The 23,689-nt window shown below is 34.6% G+C and overlaps 1 pseudogene; it reads left to right on the plus strand.

Moving 5' to 3' along the window:
* Positions 1-1,422: 1,422 nt before the first annotated feature.
* LOC106461029 overlaps positions 1,423-23,689 on the plus strand; it is a 54,355-nt pseudogene continuing 32,088 nt past the window's right edge.

Here is a 23,689-nt window from a genome sequence, read left to right on the forward strand (position 1 = left end):
ACAGCAGGTTGTAGTAATACTTTGGAACCGATTTATATTTAAAGATTAATGGGATAGACTTAAAAACCTTTCTCTTCCCAATGTTAATTTTAACCCTCGAATTACCAGTAGACCTCATTTCCTTTTGAACCACATTTAAAAAATTATGTATACACAAAATTGCTTGTTGGTCCATAATGTTGTTCATCACAAAATCTCGAATAACGTGTGGGTCACATAAAGGTATTAAAAAATACCAACAATGTTGCAATTCATCCAATTAATTACTACTGGAAGATCCCCTGTGTATTTTCCACAGAAAATTAGGGATTTCAATATTTATTTTTTATCAACCATATAATCTTAGTTTCGTAATATGCAAAAACAAAATATTACCCAATATAATGCAATATATAAACCCTACCGGTAGATATTGGTATAAAACAAGCCAGTTATTTGAAGTACATTTTTATTCACATGTTGCTATACTATAGTTGAAAAAAAAAGTACTTTGGAACAATATATGTCAGGCAAACTGTATATTTTTTAAAGTTAAAACTGTTAGTTACAGAAACGATTTACTGATCATAAAGACTTTATTATATTTCGTCATATTAGTGGGGGAAGTGACACGAAATCAAATTCTCGAAGAATAATATTGTAACCAGCCATAAGTTAGATGGCGTCTAATATGAATATTTTTAACTTAGAAATATGAACATTCTTAGTCTAGTGAATTAACTTTAAACAAGCACACTGACTACATAAAGTGGTAATAGACTTACATTAGACAGTTAAATTGCTGATAATATTTCTCAGCATAATTTTAATCTTAAACAAAATCTGCCTACTTTTGGTTAGCTATTTTCCTACGAAACGACACTACATTTTTTGGGTTGTACTTTCAAGTCTAATAAAATGGGCGCAGATGTTGTATTTTTAGCTATTCGAGGACACTGATCTATTCTTGTATTTTCATAGCACCACCTAACGTAGGTGATCACAGTTTATCTCGATTGGGTTCTTGGTAGTTTCATTAGGCTTAAACCACTCATTTTAGCGTGTTCATAGATAATATTTTAAATCTATTAAAGCAGGTTTCCATCAGGTAAGTATTTTTAATCCGTTAAAGCAAGTTTTCGTTGGGTTTTCAGGAGTCCTGTAAGGTGTTGATTTGCCAAAAACCTTTTTTTAAATGGAGTTTTGATTCACGAAACAGATAGAATAAATCCAGTACATATCGTTCTGTTCATATTTAAAAGATATCATTTTTATACATTAAGGTGACTCACTACGTGGACTGTAGCTTATACATTACTTCACGGCCGGGGATGCAAACTTATACGGTGAACGAACTTTTTAAACGCACCCTTCTTCCTCCTCCAGGTGTTACTGTGTACAATAAACAACATTTCCCAATCAGCGCTTTGCTCGGTTGGGAGGACACGTTTTGAGCTGGTAGTTTGTATAGGCCCAGCATCTACTAGAGCGAGCACGTGCTTCACAGCAATTGAACTTTTAAATAAATGTACACTCAGCGTTGGTATTCTAACGAAAGCTTTTCGTACACGTCGAAAAGAACATAAAATCTGGAGGACTTCATACTCGTGTATATAACATATTAATGTGCACTATGGTCTGACGAAATTAATCGAATGACCTACGCCAAGTGCTACTGCTGTTATTTAGTGTTATTATTCGTAGTTCACCGTGATCGTATGTAGCACTAGCAAGTTTACTGAAGAAAATGCCAGGTGCAGAAAAAAACGGTAAGTGTTTAAAATATTTAAGTACAAATTTAATAGTTTCAAAGATCTGACGAATTAGGGTGCTGAAATGAACATTTTGTTTTTTACTGAATCCCATTTTCTACACATACTGTATACAAAATATTACACTTACAGTAAATTTTCTATTGTATGAATTGTTTTTAAGATGCTATTGTGTGTGTCTGTGTAAACAATTTTACTGTACTTCATATTCGTGTATGAATGGGTCACAGTTAACACTAATTTATAAAAGCTGTGTTCAGAGACGGACGTATTTGGAATACTTTCGAATATTGTGAATATTTCGAACAAATGCAATCTCTCGTACTAGTGGTAGTAGTAGTACTAGTACTAATAGCATGCTTTTGCAGTGTTTGAACTGCTGAGTTGGATTTGAAAGTAGGCTTACCTTGTAAAACTGTCTGTGTCGTGTGCGGTGTAAGCTGTACAATACTGACACACAGTAAGTAATAATTAATGTTCTGTTTTGGTTCATAGTAATTTAGTATAGCAAAGCATGCTTCGTTTATGTGATCACGAACATTTGTTTAAACTTGTAGATAGTTTCATCGGGTAAACTTCGAAGAAAAAAATAAGTACTCGTATGTAAAGGAAAATGTATCATGAACCATTATAACTTATATGTGTCTTATGGTCGTCATTGGTTGTTCAAATACATATTTGCTTTGCAAGTATTGGTCATCTTATTAAGTGTACCTATTGTTAACATTGTTAGTTAGAACATCTAAAAAATGTAAATAATTGTAAATATCAGTATATAATATTAACATGGTAATCTTATTAAGCGCACATACTGTTAACAGTGTTGATTACAGGGCGTAACCAATAGCGGAACCTCCCAACCATGTTAGGCAGCTAGAAATAATTTCTTCGGGCAGAACAAGACGTCTGGTTGGGCAAGCTGCCTGACTAATACAGGATATTCAACACAATACTTGGAAATAAGAGAAAAAAACATCACAGGGAACATTGAATTTTTCTCGCGTGTTGGGCAACTTGCCATGCTGTACCAGACAACGTGTTTTTCGACTTGTATAAGTTATTTCACCTGCAATTCTAACTCGGCCCATTACTGTGCCCCCCCCCCCCCAGTGGCACAGCGGCATGTCTACGGACTTACAACGCTAGAAACTGCGTTTCGATACCTGTGGTGGGCAGAGCAGAGATAGCCCATTCTGTAGCTTTGAGCTTAACAACAAACGAATTTCTGTGCCTTAAAAGATAGACTATATCATCTCACGTGCGAGATCGTTCTGGAACTATCGGTCATTCTGGAATAAATTTATGATCTGTTTCTTTTATTCTATTTACCTTGATTAGATAGGAAGGTATAACATCTGTCCCAAGACTAGGGGAGATGTGACAACAGAAATAAACGGAGGTGTTAAATACTAGACTTGTTAGTTTCTCATGTTGTACTGAATTTCTAATTGTATTGTGATAAAACTATTTGACATGGCCATTCATCTGTCCGATACAAGCTTCAAGTGGTCAAAGAACATCTGACGGCATTGCAAGAATAAGTATGGCAAAGGGCGCAGTGAGGTTAAAAAAATATTAATTATTTTACAGATTACGGGGAACTGACATTTTTAAGTCCTCTAATCTCTCAGTGTTAAGCTTGAGCGCTTATAACGCTAAAATTAGGGGTTCGTTTCCTGCGGTGGACACAGGACATTGCAGCTTTAAGCTTAATAATCAACAAACTTAAATACAGGTTTTCGTGGGAAAAATGAAAAGTTAACTCTTGTGTTTTTCTTTTTTTAAAGAACGTTTTGTTAAGGATATAGTTACAGTAAACGTATATTTAAGTATCAAATAACAGCCTAACACGAAGTATTATAATACTACTGATCAAGATTTGTAAATATTATCCGGTGTATCCATACTATTGAACATATCTGGAAGATGTCCGGTGTATCCATGCTATTGAACATATCTGGAGGATATCCGGTGTATCCATACTATAGAACATATCTGGAGGATATCCGGTGTATCCATGCTATTGAACATATCTGGAAGATATCCGGTGTATCCATGCTATTGAACATATCTGGAAGATATCCGGTGTAGCCATGCTATTGAACATATCTGGAAGATGTCCGGTGTATCCATTCTATCGAACATATCTGGAGGATATCCGGTGTATCCATGCTATTGAACATATCTGGAGGATATCCGGTGTATCCATGCTATTGAACATATCTGGAGGATATCCGGTGTATCCATGCTATTGAACAGGTTTTATGAATAAACGGTTACCTACACAGGAGAAAGTGAAGTAAGAACCACATGCTTGTGTTTGTTTATTTGATCACCATTTTTGTTTGTTCTTAGACCCACAAACCTGACATCTTTTCAGTAATGATTCTGCTGTTATAACATCCATTTCTTTATGTGCTTGGAATGTTATCACAGGTGGATTAAGATCGAGCGGTTAGTGTGTGATTGTGGATCATCTTACGATCGTTGATTCGCGCTGGTTACCGCCAAAACAAAAATCATACTTCGCACTTTGTGGCTGTGTGTGTGTTATAAGAGAGGCAGTCGTAACTTCGCGAAGTTCAGCAAACAAACAGGTGAGTTAAATTTTTTGTGCCTTGGAAGTAATGTATATCATGTATCATTATGGGCAATGAGAATTTACTTTACCAAGTTATGAAAATATCTTTATTGGTTTCTGCTCTGTATGTTGAAGATTTACTCAGTCAGATTGGAAGATCGTTTTCGATTTAATTTTTGGATGCATTCAGAGAATTTACTAGGTCAGATTGGAAGATATTTTTTGATTTAGTTTTTGGATGAATTCAGGGAATTTACTCGGTCAGATTGGAAGATATTTTTAGATTTAGTTTTTGGATGCATTCAGAGAATTTACTCGGTCAGATTGGAAGATCTTTTTTGATTTAGTTTTTGGGTGCATTCAGTCAGATTGGAATATCTTTCTTCTTCCTTATTTTAATTTTCTTTCTAGATTCTGGGGATTAAGTCGGTCAGATAAGAAGGCCTTTCTATGATCTCTGTGTCATTTAATTTATTTTAAAAACAAACGAACCACTGAAACATAAGGTACTTGTACAACCCAGGTTAGTCAAAAATTAATGGTTATGTTAATGAACTAAACAGTCTTTCTAGGCTTAGCATAGTCTGATGGTTAAGGCGCTCGACTCGCAATCTGTGGGTTGCGGGTTCGAATCCCTGTTACCGTTCTTTAATGTGACGGTCATTCTAACTATTTGTTGGTAAAAGCGTAGTCCAAGAGTTGGTGTTGATTTCCCTCTAGTCTATCACTACTAAATTGGGAAGGCTAATGCACATCATGTAGCTTTGTGCGAAATTCAAAACAAACACGCATACTTCTTTGTGATTGCAGAACGGTGTGCCATTCCCGAGATGTGATTTTAATCTGACAGTAAATCTAGGTTTTACAAGCCGATTGGTACAGCCCAAAGTGTAAATGTCGCCCTTATAACCAAACGGAGACCCAGTAGCTCAAAGTTGGCCAAAACATGTTAAGCACGATGGCGGGTACGATTGAAAAGATAATTTATATTAGTATAGTCATTTCAGTGATAATATTCAAATCAAAACTTGGCATTATTAGTAGACTAAATAGATAAGTTTTTCATTTCCCACAGTTCACACGAAAAACTGACGACTGGCATGGTCACATATAGTTGAACAAGAGACCATGACGATATTCTTTGTTTGAAATTTAGGACAAAATAACAAGTTAAACAGACAGCCAATACAAACAAACTAGGTTGCGTTTGGCGCTTTCTCGTTACTTTAATGGTAGGACTCGCCCATTCCCTGAATATAACTGCAGATCTAAAACAATTAAATAGACTGTGTATTGAAAATTAATACACACATACGTTCATAGTTTAAATAATTCTGAGTTATGGGATAGGCCTACTTGGAATAGAACTCTGAGCCAGTACTGAGCCGATTGTTCCCCGAGGATTTAACGCTAAAATTCGAGTGTAGGTTCTCTTTATCACTTCAGAATTAGGGACGCCTTTCGCAGATAGCCCTCGCCAGCTTTGCGCGAAATTCAACAACAATATTTCGAATGGATTTATTTCATCATAGAATTTGCAGCTGCCACTGTTACCAAACTGATTGAAAAAAGTATATTTATGATAAGCAAAGCGTATAGCTAAAAAATCAACTGATGAAAAGTTCAAACTACATTTTAAGCATTGTGGGGGAGATAGATATTATTGAGGGGGGAATATAAAAACAGACTACTACATCAGCGGTCAGTAAATTGGGGAAAAAAGTTCATTTATTTTTAAAAGTTTTTTTTTGTCTTTTGTTTTCTCGTGGTTGAATATAAAAACAAATATTAGGTAGGAATGTGTATAGCACCGTAATTTAACAACCCTTAATTATTTATTTATTTTTTAGTTTTGACAAAAGGCTTAAGTGTTTATAGGCTAGACTCTGGTGTGTTCTTTAGAATTTATTTTTCCTATCCCTATTTTTGTGTGCATTGAATAACAGTTATTTAATAGGGTCAGAGGTGTACGCGTAGTTAAATTTCAGAAGGAATGTAAAACCCGTGGTGAAACAAACGTTGCTTTAGGGATAAAAAGTTTTATAAGTTCAAGTAATTTATCGTAACCCATCGGTATAACACCGAAATGTGTGAACAAGGCGATAACGCGCTATTCATTACACCTTATATTAATTTTGCCCTTAGCTTATCTATATTTTATCTATGAAAGTTAATAATTCCAATCAGAGTAAACTATATACTTCGAGCGAAACTAAAAACCAACCTGTCCTCCATTAGTATAGTTTATTAGATATATTTTTCTCACCTATATAACAGTCAGTGTGTCTCGCGTTCAAATCCCAGTTTTGCAGGGATTTTATGTTTATTTATTATTATTATATTTATCATCATGTTTACAATAAGCTCTTTGAATTTTCGGAAAAATACAATTTTAGATTAAATAAAGGATAATAATACATAATAAACACCAGTAACTGTTTGTCAAAAATTAAATATCCTTTCAATTCAATAGATGGCGCTACAATACATTATTATTGACGTTTTTTATCTTCGGTAAGATTTTTTAAAATTTTAGTCCAGAAATTTATAAGCATTTTAAATGAAAAGCTATACCTTCGTGAATTTGCCCATCACAACGAAATTCATTTCTTTTACTTTCACAGTTAATAATTCGTAGGATCAGACATTTGACGATGTAGGAATATATTCGTAAGTCAAACTTCTGATCAAGGAGATGACCAAATATACACAAAAAAAAATATTTTCGTGAACTAATAGAAAAATAATAAATATTCGTTATGGATATATTGTTACTGTAATAGAATTAAATTTTAGAAAATATGTTCATAAAACATTTATTTAGATGAATTTTAAGAAGAAAAACTATCCAGCATTTATCGTCATATGACAACCATTAATGCTAGTCTCCTTATAAAGATTAGAATACCTTATTTCATCAGTTCGGTATTCTTGGTATTAACGATATTTTCAGTTGTAAATTCAGTAGTATTTCACAATGTTTGGCCAACTTAGGAGATTTAGGTTAGTCCTAAATATATATATTTTAAAGTAATAACTGATATATATATATATATATATATAAAAGTATAACAAGAAGAGACACGTTTCGAAATATATTTTAGAATCAAGAAGTGAAAAGTAGCTAACAAAACACGAATATGTGCAAAATAAATGAAATATTAGTTTAGCCTAAATAATATGAATAGTTTCATGGAAACGTCTTAGGGGGAGCAAATATCTCGTTATAGAATGTCGAATTATAAAAATTCATGACTAACATTTTACCATGGCTGGCATGGCTCGGTAGTTAGGGCGCTCGATTCACCATCTGCGGGTCACAGGTTTCAATCCCATCACAAAACATGCTCACCTTTTCAGCCATGGAAGCGTTAGAATGTGACTGTCGTGGTGTTGACTGGGTGGCAGGAAGGCTACTGTAATGATTCCGGGGGATTAAAGGGTTAACTTATGGGGATATGTTAAGGTCTCTCAAGTCATTTTCTTATGAGAAAAGAAGGATAAGAGGTGAAGTTTACAGTTAAGAATATCAAGGGGATCGATAGAATAAAAGCTTCTGATTTCTTTATGCTATAACACGAGAGGGCTTTGAAAAAAGATAGGCTGAGCTTCAGTTAAGACAGTGATGATTAGATTATTGAATGAGCAGTAGTGGAGACCGGTAAACGGGGGAAGTGAAGATTTCCTGAAAGATAAAGGTTGGATATAAAATTTAACCTTTTCTCAGGAATGGGTATACAGGAACAGTCTTTACGGACCAAATGACTATTTCGTTGTTCGTAATGTTACGTTAGTGTCTAAAGGATCGTTTTAGCGGAGTTCATGTACACAGGATTTCTGTAACGTTATTGAGATAATTGTTGAAGCTCTTAAAATACAAAAACATATGGGGAGTTTATTGTCATCAGTGTGTGTGCGTGTATATTATATATGTGTAAACTATAGGCTTAGGAAGCGATAAAATATCAGTAGGGTACAATCACATGAATGTGTGTGTGATGGGGTTTATTTGATGACGGTATTAATAGTTTTGTTTGTTTGTGGCCAAGCGCAAAGCTATACAAAGGGCTATCTGTGCTGTGCCCACCACAAGCAGCGAAACCCGGTTCTTAGCAGACATACATTTGGTATGTACTAGTAACTAATTTTGTGAAGCAAAAACTTTGATTGGTAGCCATTACTAATACATTTACAGTCACTTGAGTCAGTTGATGATTGTAAAATAAAAGACATGTATGACCACAAAGGTTGGTAAATCACATTAATAATTACAAAGAAATATAAAGCATGGAGCTTTCAATACGTGGATCTGTCTTCCTCCTTTTATGAGAGTTACTATAGCTAATTCATTAATTCGCAAAATTTGTGTGGTGTTAATTTGCTTTTCTACAAAAATTATTGGTTATATGTATTTGGCAATGGCTTTGTACTCTTAATACAAAGAGTATCTTTGATCCTAAGATTCTTTTCGTTTGCAGAGCCACACAATACACAGTTTTCATCCACCCAATGCCTTGAAAATAATCAGTGTCTAGGCGTCTGTGAACGTTGTTGGTTCAAGTTGATTGTAGTCTCCATTCATAACGTATATTTTGAACCACTACCACAGATATGTGTGGATAATTTTTAGATATGGATAAAAAGTTACAATTTTAGTCGGGCTATAGGTTTCTACTCTTATGTCTCTAATAGTAAGAGATATTCTGCTTCATCGGGATTTAGGTCCTTGTTTGAACCTGGGAGGGCCAGGGGCAATCTAGACGTCTTCCTCCCCAGTAGTAAGGAATGGGCAGTTTGATGTTGCTGTTTTGAATTTCGCGCAAAGCTACACGAGGGCTATCTGCGCTAGCCGTCCATAATTTAGCAGTGAAAGACTAGAGGGAAGGCAGCTAGTCATCACCACCAACTCTTGGACTACTCTTTTACCAACGAATAGTGGGACTGATCGTCACATTATAATACCCCCACGGCTGAAAGGACGAGCATGTTTGGTGAGACGGGTATTCGAACCCGCGACCCTCAAATTGTGAGCCAAGCGCCCTAACCACCTGGCTAGGGCAGTTTGAAATAAAAAAAAATAATAAAAATATGGAACTGTTGTCATATAACTGTAAATACAAATTATAAAAAAATGAAATTCATATGGACTTTTTAAAAGTTCAAATTTCATTCTATTCACTTCCCTTGTCCTCTGCAAGCACTTTGAACTCTCAAAACAAAAACTCGAACATTGGGCATTGCATAAGTCAAAATTCGATGTTCGTCAGTGAAAGAAACTCGTACTACGGGAAAGTCAATATTCCACACAAAAGTTTTAGGATGGTTGATAACTCTCTGTGTTGTGGATTTTCGTTCCGTATTTCCTGTTCTATTATGAACAGTAATCAGTTCGAGATGTGTAACAATTGTATTTATCTGTGGCATTGAATTGCATGCCGGGAAAAATAAGTAGTGTTACAGGTCTACCATATCAAATAAAAGAAAGTTGATAATTGACACTACGAAATGAAACGTCATATCGGTAAGTTGCTCAATGTCTAAACGGTTGTTGTATTATTGGGATCCGGACATTTCGTTTTCGCCACATTGTTATTTTTGTCATTTAGTGACCTGGCAGGTTTTGTTACGAATACTGATTTTGTGACAGGTAGTTTTTTAAGATATAAAATTGATTGGTGACAATAATAAAAAAAATATAATATATCGTAAATTTGGAGACCATTCAAAAATTACATAACGATATAGGGGGTGTGATGAACAGTGTTACATAAAACATAAATTACAGTGAAAACGATTTAGGTCTACAAAAACATTCATTCTAATTAAACATACTTTGATTTGAATTCAAAACACCTTTAATAACTTGAACATTTGCAAACATAACATATGTATCATTTTTGCATAATAACTTGTCAAACTTGAAAACTTTGATCTCTCTATCTGCGAGAGAGGGGCGAGGTGGTGTCCCTCCGGTAGTTGAATCAAGTAGTAACAAAATTCACCAATCGCAAAAAACTTCTAACGATACCTTTCGTACCGATGTGACAATACTTGGATGGCCAGGCCCGCCAACAGGGGGGGGGGGGGGCGAATTGCCCTGGGGCCCGGGCGAATGAAACCTGGTTATGCCGTAAAGCCCGCAAAGCATCTTTAGGCTATATCTTCATTTAATGATAAAAACCATAGTTTTTGGCTTTTCTTTGCATATAGACGCTTGGTACATTAAGAACGACTGAAATAATAATTTGAGTAATAATTAATATGTATTTGTTACTTTATAGATTTAATAGATATTTGTTGTTACTTTATTAACGTTTTTACGCTTATACTGTGAAGTAAAAACGGCTGCTGCTATGATTTTGTCTGGTTTATGAGCTCGTTGCTGTCCTAATTTAGGGCCATCTTTTTAATAAATTATTGAAAATGTTAAAAAGAGAGAGAGAGAGAGAAAGGGGGCCCGGCGAGGATATTTGCCCCGGGGCCCGTGCTGGTTCTCGACGTTCCTGTGGATGGCGTAACGAAATGTTTTTCCTAACAAAAATGTCCATGTCACAAGCTGTCCTTAACGAAATGTCCCAGACTCGTATTATAACGTACAAATGTAACTTTGAAAGTTAAATTACACAGTTCTGGTTTGGAAATATCTGAAGGAACATCATGATGGCGTTACCTAGAACAAACCTCTGCTTGATATTACAAATTGTTTACTAAGACATTTGTAGGATTTACTACAAGGTTAAGCAAGACCTCTAGAGTAGACCATAAAAATGTAGCCACCATTATCGTGAACTGTTGCGAAGTGTTTTATCTATCAAGTTTTCTTAGTTGTTTACTAGTGCTATCAATAAGGGGCTAAAATTTGGTTACCAGTTTCCGTTTCCTTATTGGAAAATATTATATATGGAAAGCAACATCGGTACATAAAATAAATAGTAAAAAAAAAAAACTAACTTTAACATTTTAAAAGCACAGTAGAAATTTGGATCTACTGTAACGGAAAGGAAAGGGATATCTTAAGGGTGATTTACCCACTACAAGGCATCAAACCTATTAGCTCCAACATGTTGTAGAAAAAAAAAATATTCTAAAAAATTATTACACTTCCGACCCCCCCCCCCCTCAAATTCACATATGCCACGAACAACGTGGCTTTAATATTTAAAAAAAAAATGAAAAAAGGGGTCCCAAGGGTAGTTTACCTACTAGGGAGCATCAAAATTATAAACTCTAACATCTAGAAAATAATTCTAAAAAAAATTTACTTTCAATTCTGGAGTTCTGAAGCTACCCTGAAAGTTACATATGAAACAAACAGACAACAGTGGTGTGATATTAGAAGAGAAAAGGATGTGGTGACTTCGGAAGTGCAATTAATTTGTTAGAATTTTTTTTCTACAAGGACCTTATAGCTTTGATGCCCCTAATGTATAAACGATCCCTGAGTCCCCCCCCCCTTTTTTTTTTTCATATAGGAAAGCCATTTTGTTTGTCTACGACTTGTGTAAATTTTAGAGTGGGTTCAGAAGAGTAAATAATTTTTTATCATTTTTCTGCATTACTTGTAGCTAATAGCATTTGATGTTCACTAGTGGGTAAACAACCCTAGATACCTCTGTTTTCTTTTTATAACAGATTCATAGCTTTGTTCTGATTTTAAAATTATAGACTACATAAAATATAGCGTTTATTTTGCTCTCCACACACCTACAATTTTTTTTTTTTTTTGAAATAACGAAACAGGAACCGCTAAATCAAGTTCAGCAAGCTAATGAAATAATATATTGATAATTAATGAAGTATATTCCACAGTCCGTCATTGTTTATACTAGCAGAGACTCTCAAAATATTTGCGGCCAAATTAAATACAGGATTTCTAGAGTAATATAAAAGAATTCGAGTCGCAAACATTGAAATATATATGCCCATTTGTCATAGTTTTAACATTAGTTAAGCCTTTATTAAGTACGACCTGTATTCGTTAAAGAGATAAATTAACAATGTAACTTGTGTACGTTTTTTGCTTTAGTTCAGTTAGGGCTAAACCTTACCGCACTTAATACTATCAATAAATGACCTTCTAATGTTAGACCTTTTTAAAAACTTTGATAAGCTTTTGTTTTGTTGTATAAAATGTCTACTAAAGTATAATTATGCCCTTTATGGCGTAACTCGACGATTTAACAAAGATACGTTTTCAAATTGCGAAAAAGGTGGAATTTTTTCTACATTTTAGTCCAAATATATATTTAATTTTCGATCAGTCGTAGACTACTCGCTTCTAATTGACAGGAAGCAAAACTACGTAAATTACGTTGTTAAGACATCATTGCATGACTGTGTTGTATAGTATAACTTAAAAAACAGGATGAAACTAGCCAACCTATCGACTTCACCAGTTTACTCAAAAGTAAGTGAAGGAAATACATACGTGCTTCAATGTAATGTTGTTGCCTGTAGGCCTTCATTAGTACTTTGGTTTATGTAGGCTAATCTGGTTTACATCAAACGCATAAATATTAAAATGTTGATATTACTGTCATAGAGATTTAATATTCAGAACATGTATTTATTTTGGACGTGGTTTTTGGTGCCTAAACTTTCCTTTTGTAAATTGTAGTGAATATACCTGAGCAGGAATATATTTGGATAGGCTGCAAAAGCATAGCTATGTCATTTATGCTCAATTTGCAAGAAAATACAAAGTATAGTAAAATATTATATGAAATCAATTTACTGTTATTGTATCATTACAATACAAGAGGGGTAGCACAGAGAACTTAAAAGTGTAGTAAAAAAAAAAGAACAACTAACCTGAATTCTGAGCTATTACACAAGCTATCAGTAAAACCATACTTGTACTTAAAAGTTACACTTAACTCTCAAGTATATTCTTCTAAATGTATAATAGCCAAATGTCTGTTTGTCTGTCACACTTTGTATCTCCAGAACCATTAATTAAAAAAAAACATTTTACATCATATTACTTCTTTTCAAGAGTACGTTACAGGAAAATGATTCAATTTTTACAATTCCTCAAACTTCATATCAATATCAACATCAATCTGTCAGTCTATGAGCTGAATGGTTTTTTAGTTTTGTGAAACTTACAGTAAGTGTTGGCAGAAGTAGTTCCTTATAGGCCTTAATGTCACTTTGAAGTAAATCCAGCATTCATTCTACAGGTCACATGACTATTATGTAATCTTTGATGGAGTTTATATCCAAAAGGTTGAAACAATGCCCAGCTCAACACGCACTTTATTGACTGAACCCTCTCTCTCTTTCTTCGTTATTATTCTCTTCATATAAATGAACACATAATACATTAAATTCCACCACTTAGTGCATGGAACAACCAAACGTTCACCCAGTTCTCATTGTATAAGGTCAGCTGCTATGGTGCTGCGGCTCTGTTTGTTCCAAAGCATCTGGGCCTTTGCAAATATCGATCAGGACACTCGGAGCATTTTCTACATCAATGGCTAATACTAAATTGAGTGTATGTGCACACATAAAAGATGCTTGTAGAGAAAGCAAACCTTCCTGGACTCTGTCTCACTATTAATGATATTGGAAATGCTGTGGAAATTTATTTCATTTTCTTGTTTTCATCACTTGACTTGAGTGTGCTTTGGAATCACCTGCATCATTACTTACAGGTTCAGTTCTTGATTCAGTGGAGATGATCCTGCAAACACAAGTACTAAAATATAAAAAGAGATGTGTGGCATGGCTTATTAGTTACCATCTTCGTATGTTATTGTTTTTTTGGCATGGTATTGCAAGCCATTCAAAGTACCTGTCACTGAGCAGTCTCTACATTAGTCAAAAGCCAGATGAAAGAGATACAACTTCAAAATACTTTTAAAGGACCTGACTTACTTTGTGCATTTTATATCAATAGGGAGATTGTTTCAAAGCTTAGGAACATAGACAGAAAAAGAACAATCACCAAAATGTGTGCGAGAGAGAGAAACAGTACCGGTATTAATAGATACTAGCCTTGATCCACAAAACATTTGCAGTAGTTTTCATGCTCATGCTTGAACTTTCCTTATTCTATCATTTTAATGCATAGAATTTAAGCTATGCTTTCTTGCAGGCATTGTGTGTTAGACTGATAACTCCTGTTCTATTTGAAAAAAATTTTCTTCATTGGAAAAATATACTCATGTGACCTAACTTTACTTAGCTATGCCACTACGGACATATCTTTCTGTGCATGTCATTAGGTTTTTGTGAGTTACATTCAAAATTTAATTAAATTACTTTATTATCATGGTATATCAATAAATATAGCTTAAAAACGTAGCTTATAATCCATATGTATATAAGTTTTAAGTTCTTAAATTTATAACTTATAAGACAATATTTTTAAAAAATCCTGAATTTCTCCTAGTGTGAGAATTGTGAGTATTTCCCTCTAGGCATCCGTTCTTTAATTTATTCACCACCCCTCCAAGAAGTGCAAAATTCAACTAAATTACTCATTATAATTTTGTCAAACCAATATGTAATCTGGACCCCATGGACAAAGTCCTTTCTAACAATACAAGATTTTTAGTGTTTGATTGAGAAATTTATGAGAAAAGGTCTGGACAGAGAGACAGATGAAAGTATATTACTTATATAAAGATTAATATATATTATTCACTGACATTGAATATACTAATAAACAAAATATGCTATAAAAATACTGTAACGAACCTGAATGCCTTGACAGAGTTGGACCCATTGTCAGTAGTGGTCCTGGTAATATTCTTTTCAATGCAGTATTTAATGTTAACTGCTTCCAGTTTCTTGTGAGTCAAGTCATAGGTGTGGTGGCCAATGAGCAGGCAACAAACAAGTGCTGCATATTCCCTTTTCAAGCTTTCTGGATGAATCCAATGCACAGTCTTGCCCAGATAAGATCTGTAAAAGTAAACAATACAAAGCAAAACTGATGGATGCAAAATGGTACACCATACATTTTCACTGTAGATGCTGTGCTATGTTATTAGATGTTTTATATTTCAGAAACAACAATATTTTTTTATTATCTGTAATATGAAAAATTTTAATTCATTACAACTTACTTGTTAGGGCAGCTCCAACAGTTGGCTGTGGTCATGAGCCATTCTACTGTGCTGAGCTTGTTTTTCAGTTCATCTTTTTTTCTGGGTGAACTTATCATTAATTGTGCATGTTAGGGCTTTCTATTGAAAACTTTTATTTGAATGTAATGTCTGAATAAGATTTGTCAAAGCTTGCAATTCAACAAATTTGAAAGGAAGCATTTCCTCAATGACCAGATCAGGTACGAGTGCATTTATTTTATATTGGCTAACCCTCCCAGCACTAGAAGCAATGAAGGCTCCTAGAGTTGGTTATTCTGCTTCATATTTCCCAGTTTTTCTCTTATTATAAGTATGATCCCCTGTCTCTGCTGCTTCAACTGACCATTTGCTTGACCTGCTTATCTCCATTCCTCCATGATTCAAAACCCTTGAGTTTATGGGAATGTTTGTAACTAATGTGTTTCTTTAGATTAGAAAGTGATTTCATATTGTAACTATTATTTTGGGACAAACATAACTCACACTGCAACAAAACTCTTTGGTGTCCACTTGCTCTTCCAATAAATTCAAAATAGTCTTTTATGTAAGGGCAGGGATGTCTGTTTTCACAATTAGACTCGCTGTTAAAAGCTTCTGCAACAGAAACATGGTCTTTTTACTGTATTCCATCTTATGATATTAGCTAATGTATATGGCAACTCAACCTTGCACTAAATGTTACTTTGATGGAATGACAAATAGAAATAAGGAGAAATGATGTTTGGTTGCTGTAAGGTACAAGTTCAATCCTGATGCAACAAATTCATGACAGCAGCTGCGTCATGTAACACGTTTGATTGTTTTTCATAAGCAAAATGTAATGTAAATATAATTATATACAAAATATAATATAAAAATTATATATAATATATTTACACCTCTGTAAAGTTTGCATGAAGTAACATTCTCGTGTTCTACTCCATGGTCAGTCCCAGATGCATCAGTGGTGTCACTTCCCTCAACTAACCCCTCTTCCTGGGCAATGTACTGGTCTTCTAAACTTTGATTTAACTTTGGATACACACGTTCAAAATGTTCCAGTTCAGATCTTACTTTTATGAGATCTAGATGTAGCATGTTGCTAACCTATCTCATTCAGTGATCCAGCAAACAAGCCCTTTTTCTTTATATCAACAAAACTCTTTGGGTTAAAACACTGTATGTCATGTATATATACAGCTGACCATGTTCTGCAAGTCATCACACCAGGCTTCCTATTGCTTGATCAAATAGCATATTGAAAGTATCAGTCTTGTGTGTAGTCATAGGTGATCAGTAACATGGCCAGGTTTTAACATCTGGGGGAGCAAGCAATAAAAAAAAGGCACCACCTCCATACCAAATAAAATAATTTAAAATTCAATATACATGTTTATCCTCCCCCCACCCAGTCAGTCAAGAAAAATACAGTTTTACAATAAGGACATATGTTTATTTTGTATTTAAAATCAAACACAAGAAAAATACAGTTTTACAATAAGGACATATGTTTATTTTGTATTTAAAATCAAAACACAAGAAATATACAGTTTTAGAATAAGTACATATGTTTATTTTGTATTTAAAATCAAAACACAAGAAAAATACAGTTTTACAATAAGGACATATGTTTATTTTGTATTTAAAATCAAAACACAAGAAATATACAGTTTTAGAATAAGTACATATGTTTATTTTGCATTCAAAATCAAAACACAAGAAAAATACAGTTTTACAATAATTACATTTGTTATTTTGTATTTAAAATCAAAACACAATTAAAAACAGTTTTACAATAGGTACATATGTTATTTTGAATTTAAAATCAAAACACAAGAAAAAGTTTTAGAATAAGTACATTTGTTATTTTGTATTCAAAATCAAGACACAATAAAAATACAGTTTTACAATAGGTACATATGTTATTTTATATTCAAAATCAAGACAATAAAAATACAGTTTTCAATAGGTACATATGCTATTTTGTATTCAAAATCAAAATAGAAAATCTGTTACTGTATTATAATCCACTTCAGAAAGTTCAGTAGCCAACTGTCTTTCAATGGAAAGCAAAGCTAACCCAGAAAATCTGTCCTCACCCATTGTTGAACGCAGGTAGGACTTGACGAGTTTGAGTCAGCTGAAGGACCATCCCGCAACGTATTGTCAAAGTCAGAAAAGTGTGGTACAATGTTGACAGGTTAGGATAAATGGAACACATGTCATTGGCAATCATGTATTTTAGTACACCGTTGATGGTCAGTTCCTGGAACACATGTCATTGGCAATCATGAAGTTTAGTACACCATTGATGATCAGTTTCTGGAACACATGTCATTGGCAATCATGAAGTTTAGTACACCGTTGATGATCAGTTCCTGGAACACATGTCATTGGCAATCATGTATTTTAGTACACCGTTGATGGTCAGTTCCTGGAACACACGTCATTGGCAATCATGTATTTTAGTACACCGTTGATGGTCAGTTCCTGGAACACTTGTCATTGGCAATCATGAAGTTTAGTACACCGTTGATGATCAGTTCCTGGAACACGTGTCATTGGCAATCATGAAGTTTAGTACACCGTTGATGATCAGTTCCTGGAACACGTGTCATTGGCAATCATGAAGTTTAGTACACCGTTGATGGTCAGTTCCTGGAACACATGTCATTGGCAATCATGAAGTTTAGTACACCGTTGATGATCAGTTCCTCCACACTTGAATTTGCCTTACAGCTCATTATCTCTTTGAATAAAAGAAACTCTTGCAGGATTTCGGTTTGATTGTCGACAACATCTGAGTAAGTGTCTGCCAAAAATTCTACTTTGTTCACATTATCTGCATTGCTAAAATACTTTGGGTCTAAATCACTAAATTTGGAAGCCACATTTGTAAAATGCTCGAATCTTTTTCTTGTGCTACTTATAACAGAATCTAGGGACACTAAGTAGGATTCAGTTATGAATTTCTTCCGGGCATCAAATATTTTGTCATCCTTTGCAATTTCCTCATGGAATCTCTTTCTTTTACATAATCTCTGCTGCATGTATTCCATAGTAATATCACATTTTTGAGCCAACTCAGTTGCTTCATTCTCAGTCTGTTTGAATTCAGATTGTCATTTCGCATGTATTTCATTTCATTTTCAAAAAGCTGAATCAAATGAGAAGCCATTACCAAATCTAGATTATTTTTTCTGTAAATATTTGGATAAATTAAAAGCCTTCTTTAGCACTTTATTCCACAAAATAAAAAGAACTAAGAATTCGTAAGTATCGATTGTTACCAGAATACCCTTTGCTTCAGCGAGCTGTTTAGGAGTACAGTTTTTTTTATTGCCATCCACAATTCTTTGCAGGGCAACTACTAGTGCTGGCAAATTCTGTAAAACTGCCTCTACTGCTGATTTTCTGGACGCCCATCTGGTAGCACAAAATTTCTTTAGAATCAATGCAAAAGATTTGATATGATTGCGTTGTTCTACTTTCAGTATTAAACGACGAAGTAAACTGTCAGAAAAAAAGGTAGAGACCTTTTAGAGTTCCAAAAAAACAAATGAGTTTAAATATTGGAGTTTACTGCATCAAGTAGAATTAAATTTAAATTATGCACACAGCAGTGCTAAAGAGTGCATTTGGAGCAACTTCCCTAATCCTTGTTTGGAGACCTGATATTGCACCCGACATGGTGCTTGCTCCATCATAAGACTGACCATAACACATAGATGTTGACAGCCCCAAGTTTTTGATTGCTGGAAGAAGAACGGTGAAAAAATCTTCAGCACTTGCTCCAGATAATTCGCTGAATTGTATAAATCGTTTCAATACATCACCGTTTACTGTTACATATCGCAAAGATAAAGAAAATTGGTTAATTCTGCTAATATCAGTAGTTGAGTCAACAATGACTGCAAAGTATTTAGTCACTTTGATTTCAGCTATCTTTGATAGAAGCTGGACTGATTAGGACTGTATCAGATCATTTTGTATTACAGGGCTGAGATATTTTGCATTTTGATTGCTCAATAATAAATGTTGCTCCAGTAATGTATCATTTTTAGCCAACAGCTTAATATGTTCAAAAAATTGCCTTCATTTGTACTTTGGGAACCTAAACCTTGAATCTCGCAATGACTGCGGAATGCCAAACCCTGTTTTCCCAAAAAGAGAACCACATCTATAATATGTTTTAGAATCATCCTATTTTTTATCTCTTTTCTTTCCTCCTTTACAAAACCAGACATGACAGTTCTATCATTGAACAAACGGAATTTGGTAAGGAAAAGTTCTTTGCTTTTTTTGTGACTTTCACATTTTTCATGTTTTTCAATTTTGTGTGGACCTTTAACAAAAATCTTGCAACCAGTTTTTGGATCACTCCAAGCCTTTGAGAAATGATGCATCCAACCGATTTGCAAAAAAAAGCCAGCAATCAAAACAAAGTATAGTTTGCTCTTGGTGAGTAAACTAGCCAGTACTTATCGATTTCACTACCACTTTTCACTTGTTGTTGTTTGTACCAAGTGGCACTGAAATAACGTCCACCTTCATCTTTTGGAAAATTGTCAAAATTATCTTTAATACCTGGCTGACAAGGGCCTAACTCAAGTAGAGCATGTACTAAATTAGGTGTTACAGGTTTTTCACAAAACAGAATATCTAACAGATCCACATCTGTCTGTGTGTCAATGATTGCATGAAGTCTTACTGTGTCATCTTTGTCTTCTGGCTGATCAGAGTCTGCTTAAGTTACCAGGTCTTCGGAGGGTTCCACTTTCACCACTGGTACAGCTGCAGCAGTTGGGGTGCCTTCATTAGCTTTTAGGCTGAAGACAGGTAGCAAGTATTCAGAGGGTTCACCTCTGGTGCAGTAGATGTCATGTGCCTACCAACTGAAAGTAAGCATCCAATCTCCAATATTTTGATGATTCTTCTTCTCGATCTGTGACTTCTTCCACCTTCTTTCTGTCACACCCAGATAGTTTCTTCCTGAGTTTGCTTTTCTCCACCTCTTATCTGAAAAAGAAGAATAGAAAAAATGATGTATACTTAAATGAATAATATAAAAATTATGATATATGATTATTAGTGGGAGCGATCTCTCCCTCTGCTCTCCCCCTGGCTATGCTACTGTAGGTAATGTAGTTGTATCACCTTCTACATATCCTGTTTCATCATACTTAGCTGTTCGCTTTCTCTTCCTTTTGACAAGCAATTCAGCTGACACATTGGCTTCATCACGTTCCTCAAGATCTGGTTAACCAGTATTTTTCAAAATTTCATTCATTTGTCTGATAAATTTGTTTGCTCTAGTTACAGTGCTTTGCCTGTCATCTCTCAGTGTTTGTTAGATTTATGCAATTGTTTTAATTTAAGTAAAGCACAAGTGTTAAGTTTAATTATTTTTAAAAGTGATAGTTTATTGCAGGTTTGTTTACATAACTGTGCAAATCATTTGTTATGTAGTTCGAATGTTGTAAATTGGTGATTGTTGTATTGTTGCATTATGTTACAAGAACCTTGTAAGTTTTTCTCAAGTATTATTACATCATTATATCTTATAGTGTCACAGTTTTAGGTCTCAGTTGGGCTATTTATAAGTGCATGTCCAAAATGTAGTTCAAGTAAAACAAAGTGGCAGTAATGACTGGAGCATGTGACAAACATTGAAAGCTGCCAATAGGTGAAGGCTATGTCGGAGACACTTGGTGCAGCAGTGAGAACCAGTATAATATCTGATGGGCAAGGTACATCTGTGTGTGCTGATTGATGGAACAGTGAGAAAGTTTCCCATAGAAAAAATATTGGTAAACACTCCATACTACGTGAGAGACCTTGAGACCATGTGTATGAAGACATCCACTTACCATTTAGTGATTGGCAATATACCAGGCAGTGGAAGTTTGGAGGAACCAGACAGAAAGAAGACTGATGAAGTATCTACAGTCACCACAAGAGCTCAAGAAAAGAAAAGGAAGCAAGACATGAAACCCCTACAAGTCTCGAAAGGTGACATCCTGAGTGTAGGTCTACGAGAACTGAAGGAAACACAGAATAAGGACCCTTCACTGCAGAAATGTTGAGACAGTGCCCAGAGGAAAATCAAGCATAAGACAAAAGGGAAAGAGAATTACAGAATAGAGGACTGGAAAAAGAGTGCTGTACCAGATATACCAAGACAGTTATACTGGGGAGTTAAAAAGATCATAGTGCCAACAGAATACTGGACTCAAGTGATGAAGTTGGCTCACAAGTCGATTGTGGGAGGACACCTAGGACCAAAGAAGACAGCAGACAGAATCACTAGCAACTTCCATTGGCTGGGGGTCATCGGAGATATGACCAGATTTGGTATTCCTGGGGTTAGCGGGATACTATAGGAAGTTTGTCCCAAACTATGCTAGAGTTGCTGTACCACTGACTGACCTGACCAAGAAAGGCCAACCTAACAAGATGAAGTGGGAACAACCACACCAGGTGATATTCCATAACTTGAAGAACATGTTAGGAAACTCTCCTATCCTTAGAATGCCAAACTTCAACAGATCGTTCATCATTCAGTCTGATGCATCTGATGTTGTAATTGGAGCAGTACTTCTCAAAGAACATGAAGACAGTTTCCAGTAATGTATGTCAGTAAAAATCTGTTGAGTAGTGAGAAGAACTACTATGGGATTGAATGATCATGTCTGACTATCATATTTGCCAACCAGAAATTCCAAAACTATCTGTATGGGAAGGAGTTCATCATCAAAATGGACCACCAGCCTCTTGCATACATCCAGAGGTGCAAAATTGACAGGGCAAAACCCATGAGGTGGGTGTTGTACCTCCAGAACTACAGATTCTGCATTGAAGCCATCAAGGGGACAGCAAATGTTGGTGCAGACTGTATGAGTAGACTGTGAATAAATTGAAAACAGTCTTTGTATATAGTATAAAAAATATTGTAAATATTTTTCTTTAAGAGGGGCTTATTGTTAGATATGCAACTGTTTTAATTTAAGTTTAATGCCAGTGTTAAATTTAGTTATTTTTAGAAATTATAGTTTATGGCAGGTTAGTGCAAATCATATGTTGTTTAGTTTGATTGTCGGAAATTGGCGATTGTTGTATTATTCTAAGTTGTTCTTGAATATTATTACATCATTTTATTTCATAGTGTGTCGAAAGTCTTAGGCCTTAGTTGGGATATTTATATATATGTATCCAAAATGTAGTTCAAGTAAGACAGTTAGTTAAGTGAAAGACATAGATAGATAGATAAATCTAGACTGAGTAATTGTGAGTTTAGCCATAAATTGCATATAGTGACGATTTCTAAGGAGAAATTATCACAAATTGTATTGCAAAAACAAAGTAAAAAAGAAATAAGTCGTCTTGTCAAACTATTCTATAGTAAATGAACCAGCCTGTGTGGAATTTGATGAAATAGAAACAATTATTTAAAGCCCTGGATACAACTGTGATAACCAACAGTGTAACGATTGTTTGTATATATATATATATATATATTTGACTTGTTTTAATATATTGTTTTAAAACAAGAGGACTGCATGCTGTTTGTTTATTGTTGAATTTTATTGTCAATAAGTCCCAGACACCACTGTAAAGAATCCAGCCCGATACACACCGGACAGTGCTCTCAGTTGAACTGCACACTCTTGTAATAATGTTATCAAATTTTAGTATAGTCCTTTACACACAGATCAATTTCTCGAGTATTGTTCATTATTATTTAACTGGGCAATTTGAATGGCTACTTTCTCATTATAAAAGATATGCATTTTTGGCATCTGCTGATTGTCTCCTTTTTTTCTGACATTATTTTTTTTGTTTCAAAGTATGAAGTCTACAGAATGTTGTCAGCTTTAAACAGTAGGCCCAGGACTTGCTTATACTATATTCATTTCATAATTTTTCTCAGATTTGTATACAAAACATAATGCTTTGAGGAAATGGTCAGGAGAGAAGTATGGTGCTGTAACTTGTATCTACTCCTATGCAGTCATGCATGGGCAGATCTACACAAGTATCTAGGTCTTTACATAGAAAGTTACTGGGAATCCCTGTCTATTTCATAAGCAAAATTCTAAAATTAGACTAGTGGTTTACAGAATGTGATGCATTTAGCCATTTAAAACACTTCCATCAAAAGGCTATGAATGTGTTATATATTCACCTGTGGCAAGACCTGCAAGAAAGAGGTATAAATGTTGCTGTATATTATAGGTTTAATAGATAGATAACGGACACTGGTTTTAATTTATGAACAC

This window comes from Limulus polyphemus, unplaced genomic scaffold (genome assembly GCF_000517525.1).
Source record: "Limulus polyphemus unplaced genomic scaffold, Limulus_polyphemus-2.1.2 Scaffold883, whole genome shotgun sequence".
Lineage (NCBI taxonomy): Eukaryota > Metazoa > Arthropoda > Merostomata > Xiphosura > Limulidae > Limulus > Limulus polyphemus.